The sequence below is a fragment of the Sceloporus undulatus genome, chromosome 4 (assembly GCF_019175285.1).
Source record: "Sceloporus undulatus isolate JIND9_A2432 ecotype Alabama chromosome 4, SceUnd_v1.1, whole genome shotgun sequence".
Taxonomy (NCBI): domain Eukaryota; kingdom Metazoa; phylum Chordata; class Lepidosauria; order Squamata; family Phrynosomatidae; genus Sceloporus; species Sceloporus undulatus.
In genome coordinates this window covers 109,869,088-109,878,060 of record NC_056525.1, presented here as the reverse complement: position 1 = coordinate 109,878,060, position 8,973 = coordinate 109,869,088, and the positions used below count along the sequence as shown (strand labels likewise).

Genomic DNA, 8,973 nt, shown 5'->3' with positions numbered 1-8,973 from the left:
CCCCCCCCCCCCCCTTCCATGTAAATTCCGTGAACTAGCAAAATCATGTGAATGCGTTCTGGGCCCACTTTCCTTTCCTTCGAAATTAAGAGAATTCCTCCCATGTGATAAACTCCAATGTAAAATAGGACATGGGCCCTCCACATTGATGCCTGCACAACCTAAATCTTATGCAAAGAGTCCGACCAGCAATGTTGCTCTTTGGTATTTTGAAATTGTTCACAATGGCTTGACTGGAGAACGAAGGAAGATAGTTGGTAAAGTATACTTCACTTACTTCAAGTGCAGCAACAAATGCCATGCCAGTTGTGGGAGCCTGTCTGTCTGGCTGTGAAATGAGGTCCCTAGCATCTGCTATGAAGCCCTTCCCTGACAGCACTGTTCCAGACATTGGACTATATAAACTGGCTGGCAGCAGCTTCTTGGCCTTCTGCTTGTAAGCCAACCTCTGTACTTGGTTTTTTTAAAAAGGGAAAAAGGAAAATAGCTTTATATCTGTCTGTTTTTTTCCCCCCAGTGAATATATTTACCATCCTGCCCCAACAAGGGAACAAATACCTTGCATACAGAAAAACCCACTTATGCAAAATGGGCACATTTGGGCATTGATGCACTACAATTGGCACTACGCTTTTAATATAATATTGAAGAAAAATACTTTGTTAAACTAACTGTATTAAGATGTTAAGGAGAACAAAATAATGAACTTACTAGGACAAAAAAGTAGAACAAAATTCAGTTGAACAAAATGGAATTTAGAACATTCATTAAATCGGGTCCTTGGAGAACTGATGCTGTTAGCTCACATATTCTTTGGCTGTCAGTCAAGTGATAGGCTAGGATCACAAATAAATACAATGTTAATCACTTGTTTCCTTTCTTCTCCATTTTTTATTATTCTACTTTTTTTTGGAGGGTGGGAGTTCAACAAAATACATCCTGTTATTTGAAAAACCATCTTCTTCCACTTGTGTCATTACAGATTGCCGTGCTTGGTAGTTTGGGGGAAAAGAAAATTGAGCCAGCTGGTGTTGTGGTTGACTACAAAAATTCTGGAGCACAGGGTTCAATCCTGGATTGGCTAGGAATGCACTAGGTGACCTTGGGCAGTCACACTCTCTTATCCTCAGAGGGAAGCAAAGGCAAATCTCTCTGAACAAATCATGCCAAGAAACCTTTGATAGGTTCACCTCAGGTTGCATAAGTCAGAAATGACCTGAAGGCATAAAACAACCACAACAACATAGTTAAATTCACATTTTATGTCCAGTTCCTAGTCTCTTCTGTCCCTGTCCTCTCCAATTAGTATCAATATTTACACAAAAAACAATTTAATAACTAATTTACATTTTAAATTGAAGTATATAGGAAGAGATTTCATGGATGTATTCCACTTTAACTGGTATGGCTGCCTCCTGTGGAATCCTGGCATTTGTAGTTTAGGGAGGGCACTTAGAATTCCCAGCCGGGAGCCCTTAAGCCTCAGAGAACTATAAACCTATAACTAGAAAAGATCCTAAAATGTAAAGATATACAACTGAGCAAAGGTCAGAATTGTAAAAGACATTGTTTTCCCGTTACCACGTATGGATATAAGAGCAGGTCAGTGAGGAAAGCAGATAGGAGGAAAATCATTTCATTTGAAATGTGGTGCTGGAGAAGAGTGCTGAGGATACCCCCGACAGCCCAAAAGAAAACAAATGCGTCAATAGAACTAATCAGACTGAAATCTCCCTGGAAGCCAAATGTAAAGCTGAGGTTGCCTTACTTTGATCACGTCATGAGAAGGAAATGACTCATTGGGGGGGGGGGAGTAATATAGGAAATACTATGCTTGAAACAAGCTAGTAAATGTGGGCTAGCTGTTAAATGGATTTGTAATTGGTTGACCAGCTGAACTCAAAGAGTGAGCAACTCTCTTATCCTGGAGAGAAGTGACCAGTGGGGTGCCACGGGATCTGTCCTGAGCCCAGTAAATATTCAAATCTTTATCAGTGACTTGGATGAAGAATAAAGAATAGAGGCATGCTTATCAATTTGCAGATGACACCAAATTAGAAGGAGTAGTAGCTAATACCCCAGAGGAGAGGATCAAATTCTAAATGACCTTAATAGATTAGAACGCTGGACCAAAACTAAATCAACTTCAACAGGGAGAAATGGAAGGTACTGCACTTGGCAAAAAAAGTGAATGAAATGCATTAGATATGGTGAGGACCACCTGGCTTGATAGCAGGACATGTGAAAGAGATCTAAGAGTTCTAGTAGACCACAAGTTGAACATGAGTCAACAGTGTGATGCGGCAGTTAAAAAGGCCAATGATGATTCTGGGCTGCATCAATAGAAGTACATTGTCTATGATCAAGGGAAGTAATAGTGGCACTCTATTCTGCTTTGGTCAGGACTCACCTGGAATATTGCATCCAGTTCTGGACACCACAATTCAAAAGGATTCATATTGAGGATGGAATAAGCTTGTTTTCTGTTGCTCCAGAAAAATAGGACCCAGGTAATGGATTCAAAACTTCAGGAAAAGCAATTCCACCTCAACATTAGGAGAACTTCTGCCAGTAAGGGCTGTTTGACAGTGGAAACACATTCCCTCGGAATGTAGTGGAGTCTCCACCTTTGGAGGTCTTTAAGAGAGGTGGATGGCCCATCTGTCAGGGGTGCTTACATTGTGTGTTCCTCTCTGGCAAGGGGCTGGACTGGATGACCCTTGAGGTCTCTTCCAACTCTTGATTCTTTGATGCTAGGAAGCTGGAGGGAAGTAGAAAGAGAAGAAGATGCCAGATATGAACTATTTAAGGAGCTCACAGGCATGAATTTACAGGATCTGAGCAGAGCAGTGGAGGACAGGGAGTCTTGGTGATGTCTCATTCCACAGGGCCACCATGAGTCAAGATTGACTTGAGGGTGGTTAACAATAACAACAAAACAGTGTAGTGTAACGTTGATCAAAACTAGCTCTCTCAACAACTAAAAGGTTGAGCTAAAGTCATCTGTTCAAATTATTGCTTCATTCTCTTCTGAATAACTGGTGTGTGCATGTGAACACATTCAGAGGTTTTAGCTTCTCAGTCCAGCCTTCCATATCTACGAATTCTTTATCCACAGATTCAATTATCAACGCTTGAAAATATTAAATATTAAATAAGGGTATAATTTCACTATGCCATTATATATCATGGGTCTTGAGCATCCACAGATTTTGGTATCCACAGGAGGTCCTAGAATCAACTGTACTACCACAGCATTCCTAAATGTCAGAAAGCACAGTGGGGGGCAGGGAAGGGATATGTTAATGCTTCCCATGCTGGACACTGAGTTGTGACTGTGTGAATACCTGCAGAGAGAGGATGGGAGAATGTGGGGTGAGCCTGCACTGAGTCGGGAGAAGAGGAGAGCCATATATGTTTAGAAATATGACCCTTAGCCAACATCAGTGTGGTCCTTAGGACCACAATGTTTTCAACCCTGTTGTACAGGCCCAGAAGCCTCAGGACCTGGGACATCCCAAATCGCCAACCCTATAAATTGTATACTGTTTACATATTCAGCTGGATAAAATAATACAGTGGGCCCTCCACATTCACTGGGGTTAGGGGCACAGGTCCTCCATGAAAGTGGAAAAAAAACACATTTTTTATTACTTGAGAGAGCACCCCTCTAGAAATTCCAGCTCCTCCAGTGCAAAAGTTGATCATTTGCCTAAAGAAGTGTTTTCTCTAGTACTCTCTAAATATTCCAGCCAACCTATGGTCAATTTCTGTCAGAGGTGCACTAGCAGACCTAGAGATTCCTAAGAGAGAAACATATTAATCGAATCTGCAAGTCAAAGCTGCAATGTTGGAGGTCCAACTGTGTATATCTTCTGTGCTGCTCTACCACTGAGGGTCCCAAACTAGGCCCCTTGAGGTGCCACTCCCATCTCCACTAGTCCTTTATTTATTCCTGAGCTGGAGAATTGCTAAGGATCTGCAGCCGTTATTGTGAAGAGGGCTGGCACAGGTTTGAGTAAGCCATAGCCGTCTTCATGTCCTCCTCTTCAGGCATGACAGAAACCCATGCTACCCCTGGCAGTCATAAGCATACAAGAGGCCAGTGTGGCGTAGTAGTTTTGAGTGTTCAACTATGACTCTGGAGACCCTGCTTAGCCATTCAAACCCACTGGGTGAACTTGGGGGGTCATAGGCCCTTATCAGATGAGGCTTGAACTGGGGGACTTCAGCACTGGGCTGTTCGAATTAACGTTATTTTCGCTCAATACGTTCATACCTGGGAGCCCCTACGAATTGCGCGGATTTTAATGGCCAACACGCATTCGCGCGAGTGTATTCAGTGCAGAATGCATAGTCACACCTGCGCTCAACATGAGGATTGGGCGATTCGTATCGGCCCCCTCGCACATGCTCGTGGTGCCCTGCATGGGTTGCGACCTAAAATGTTCCGGGGTGAAAGGGGGTCCCGTCATGACAGCCCGGTAAACAGCTGGAGAGCCAGCTCATGCACATGAACAATCGCGATACAACGTGCTCTCTTACATTCCTCTCTGTTTCCTCTACATTCCTGCTTGGTTTTTAACGTTACCATGACCTTCCTTGCAACAATTAGCATGCCCGTTCTACGTGTGTTGTGTAGCTGTTTCTGGGGGGGGGAAGGACCAGTTCCAGCGGCTGTAATAGTAAATGGGGATGGATTTTTTTCTCCTCCTCCTCCCGTTGGAGCCGCATAGGGTGCATCCCAAGAAGGGAACAGGCGCGGGGCCGCTAGAATCGCGGCGATCGCCGCCGTTCCAGCGGCCCCCGCGCCTCTTCCCTTCTTGGATGGCACCTATGCTGGCTCCCAAGCCGGGGGAGGAGAGGAGGCTGTCGGAACCACGATTCCAGCGGCCCCCGCGCCTCTTGCCTTCTTGGGATGCCGCTTATGCTGTCTCCCAAGCCGAGAGGCTGGAGGGAGCCGCTGGAACCGCCACCCCCGCTTCCCTGGAACCGGCAAGAGGAAAGACCCACCGGAAGTTAAATAAGGAATCTGGGGGTCTTGCGATGGAATTCAGGACAGGGTGGTCACACCCGACCTTCGCCATGAGATCGAACAGAGCCCACCCAGGATATTGCCAATCCCTTATCAGTGTACTGGCCACACGCTCCAAAAGAGGATCCAGAACGCATTCGTTTGGCATCTTTCGCGCATTACAGTGCGTTCGGATGGGCCATTCGATGTGGTATGAAGTATGAGCGAAATACGTTAATTCGACACCGCCCAGTGCTAAAGTCCCCCAGTTCAAGCCTCATTGCAAGCATACTCTCTCATGGGAAGACAATGGCAAACCTCCTTCAAACAAATCTTACAAAGAAAACCCTACAATAGGTTGCTTTAATATCGCCATAAGTCAGAAACTACTTGAAGGCACACAACAGGCCTCATCCTCATTGCAACCTGCTCTACTGCTGAAACCAAGGTCCTGGACATAGGACTGACAAATGTCATTAGACCAGGGTGACCAGATGTCCTGATCACAAAGAAAGAAAAGGCACCGCCAGCTGTAGGGCATTTAAGAAAAATGTAGGACATTACAAAATAAAAGCTAAAACCACTAATATAAATCCATGCTTCTCAGTCATGCTCAAAATGGAGGACATTTTGAAATTCTTCCTGGACAGAAGGTTAAAATGTAGGACAGAAAAGGAGGGCATCTGGTCACCCAGCATTGAGCCCAAATCCTGGCAACAGTTTCTTGTTTGTGGCTTACATACCAAGAACCTTCTGAAGCGTGAGGGCAACAGTCTCATCTTGAAGTAAAGGCAACAGTTTCTTGTCTGCGGTTTACGTATCAAAAACATCCTAAAGTGATAGACCAACGTGAGGCATTTAGCCACCACCAAGAAAAACAGCAGATGCACAGCTGGCAAAGTGAGAACTCACTGCACGAATGTATAAACAGTGGGCAAGCTCCCAAGCTAAGCAGAATGAAAATTCAGTTATTCACTACAGCTGGGGGATGGTTAAATAAAGTTGTTTTTGTGCAAATGGTGGCTTTATCAGACAAAAATGTACCTCTTTCGACACATATAAAAATGACCAAGTCCGTTGTAACCTGATACCTGAACTATTATCTAGCTAGAGCATTGCTATTTTTTTTTTAAAAAAAGTAATTATTTAATTAATGCTTTATCTCACATGCATTTGATGTCTGCTGCAGACTGGAATAGCTTCAGCAAATTATTAACATCATCGGTCAATCCATTTGCTATCTGAAGTGTTTTGAAGCATCTGCTTCAACAAAACAACCTTCTGGCATCCCATTTAGATGAGCAATATTAATCTCACTAATGATAAAGAGTTCTGTATAACTAAAAAGCTTCCATACACAAACAGAACTCAGTACGTATAAGAAAAAATATTGTTTCCTTTGTTTTTATAATCTCTCTCTCTCTCTCTAGTACTGTACTGTAAATCTTTCCCAGACAACTGAGAAATGCAAATGAACCAAATGTTATGTGAACAACTGGAAGAATATAGCTGTTCTATGGGAAAGGAAGGAAGGAAGATGATAAATGAGATGATTAAGGTAGATCTCGAAATATAATAAAGGAGTGTGTGTGTGTGTATAGATATAGATATTTGGAAACCGAACTTAAAACTAATTTTAGGGAACATGGAAGAATAGAAGAAAGGTAAAGATTATAGATCTCTTTTCTTTGTGGAATTTAGGGTTGGTAATTAATAAATAGGATATAAGAATTAAGACAATACAGTAGGGAAATAGAAATATATTTAACTCTGTGAAGTAGAATTAAGAAGTCAATGGGATGAAATGGGTATAAATGTATGAATGATTGTTAGAGTATGAATGGCATAAAGTGTTAAAACAACTAAAAGATAAGAGGTACACATGATATAAAATATAATAAGATAGGTGGATTCTGGAGAGTTATTCTCATTTGTAAAATTATTTCCATGTAAATATGTTGTATTTTTTGTGTTTGCTTCTTGCAGATCTTGCAGCACCTTTGAGACACTGAATGCTTGTAAAGGACCAGCTTGGGATGTTGTTTCATTTTAACATGTTTTATACAGTTTTATCTTTTTAAAACATATTTCATTCTTTTATTAGCTATCTATTTTAACATTGCAATAATTTAATTCCTTTTTAACTCACCTCTTTTCTATGTTTTTAACTGTATTACTCTTTGAATATTGTGAAGCCACTTTGACTCCCAGTTCTGGAACAAGAGCGGGATACAAATAAATATAGTAATAATAATAATAATAATAATAATAATAATAATAATAATAATAATAATAACTGAAAGAAATAGACTAAAGTCTACTTCCTCAGATGCATTTTTGTTTGTTTGTTTTATACATATTATAAATATGTTTAATAAAAAAGCATTTCCCAAAAAAGAAAGAAAAGAAAAGAAATGCAAATGAATGACATTTTTTTGTTAAAGCGTAATATCCAGCAGAACTGAATAGTAGTGGGGAATATCATTTTCAAGTGATCAGAAAGTATATAATTACTGTATATTAAATAAGACAGGGTTAAGTCTACTTGTTTTAAACTGTCAAATTAAAATTATATTTAAATTCTGTTCCATAAGGGAACTGATGCGGTATAGTTCCATATAGAACCCTGACATTATATCCCTATTTGTTTTATCAGATAGTCAATATTTCTTCTTTTATTTGCACAGTCCCCTTGTGTGCCTTGGCCTCATAACTCAGAGTCTACACTGTAGAAATAATACAGTTTGTCACCCCTTTAACTGCCATGGCTGCACCCCACACAGTCCTAGGATTTGCAGCTTTGTGAGGCACCAGCACTCTTTGGCAGAGAAGGCTAAAGCCCTTGTAAAACTACAAATCCCATGGTTCCATAGGCTGGAGCTACAGCACTTAAAGCGGTATCAAACTGCAGTAGCCCTACAATGTGAATGCAAGCTAAATCCCATTGAACTGCCTAGGACATGACATGCAGCAGCTCACTGTCATTTTGCAGCCTTAAAAGGTCCAAAACACACTGCAAAAATAATCCAGTTTGAGACTGCTTCAATTGCACTGGCTCAGTGCTAGGGAACCCTGGGAACTGTAGTTTATTGTAGCCTTAGAGAAAGATAAACGACAAAAAACTACACTTCCCAGAATTCCCCAGCCTTGAGACAGAGCAATTAAAGCGGTCTCAAACTGGATTATATCTGCAGTGTGTTTCACAGCCTTATAGAGAGCCATCTAAAATACTGACTTCAGGGGATTAAAAACATTGATTTCAGGGGAATTTCTGCTCAGTTTTCAATCTTACAACAACTTTTCTGTCAGTAAAGTCATTGGGGCCTCCATGTAAGATGGCACTGCATCCAGACTGGAGAAATAACGCGGTTTGATACCGCTTTAACTCTTTGTCTGGCTCCTTGCTATGGAATTCTGGGAGTTGGAGTTTGTTGTGGGCCCTGGGCCCCACAACAAACTCCAACTCCCAGAATTCCATAGCAAAGCACCAGAGTTAAAGCGATATCAAACCGGGTTATTTCTCCAGTCTGGATGCTATTAAGCAAAACTAAACCCTAAACAGTGTTTTCTTGACGTGACATGTATAAAATTCGGCTCCTCAAGGCCTTAACGAACCCTGGCGCCTAGAAAAGGGGCCTCTATGAGGGAAAAGAGAGTGAGTCTGTGAGAAGAGAGTCATGTAATCACTGCATTAAAACTAATATGGCGGCCTTGGAATGGAGCCGCCGAGTCTTCTTCGCCCATAGAGCAGTTTGGTTTTAAATTTGAGCCTGGGGTGCTCTTGGGGCCGCGGAGGAAACCCTGCCTCCGAGTAGTTTAGCGAATGCGCAGAGAATCCAACAGGTGGCTCCGTGGCGCAATGGATAGCGCATTGGACTTCTAGAGGATGGAAGAGATTCAAAGGTTCCGGGTTCGAGTCCCGGCGGAGTCGCGACGTGTCATTTTATTATTTTTTTATT

General features: G+C 41.9%; 1 long non-coding RNA gene and 1 other non-coding gene across 2 annotated transcripts; one reads left to right on the top strand and one right to left on the bottom strand.

Moving 5' to 3' along the window:
* Window positions 1-711: 711 nt before the first annotated feature.
* Window positions 712-8,918, bottom strand: LOC121927633. The gene is made up of 3 exons (XR_006103287.1): window positions 8,630-8,918; window positions 7,164-7,227; window positions 712-836 (listed from the first exon to the last, which is right to left on the bottom strand). It is a non-coding gene; the product is annotated as an uncharacterized LOC121927633 (long non-coding RNA).
* On the top strand, window positions 8,860-8,945 carry TRNAR-UCU. The gene is given in 2 exon segments: window positions 8,860-8,896; window positions 8,910-8,945. It is a non-coding gene; the product is annotated as a tRNA-Arg (tRNA).
* Window positions 8,946-8,973: the final 28 nt, after the last annotated feature.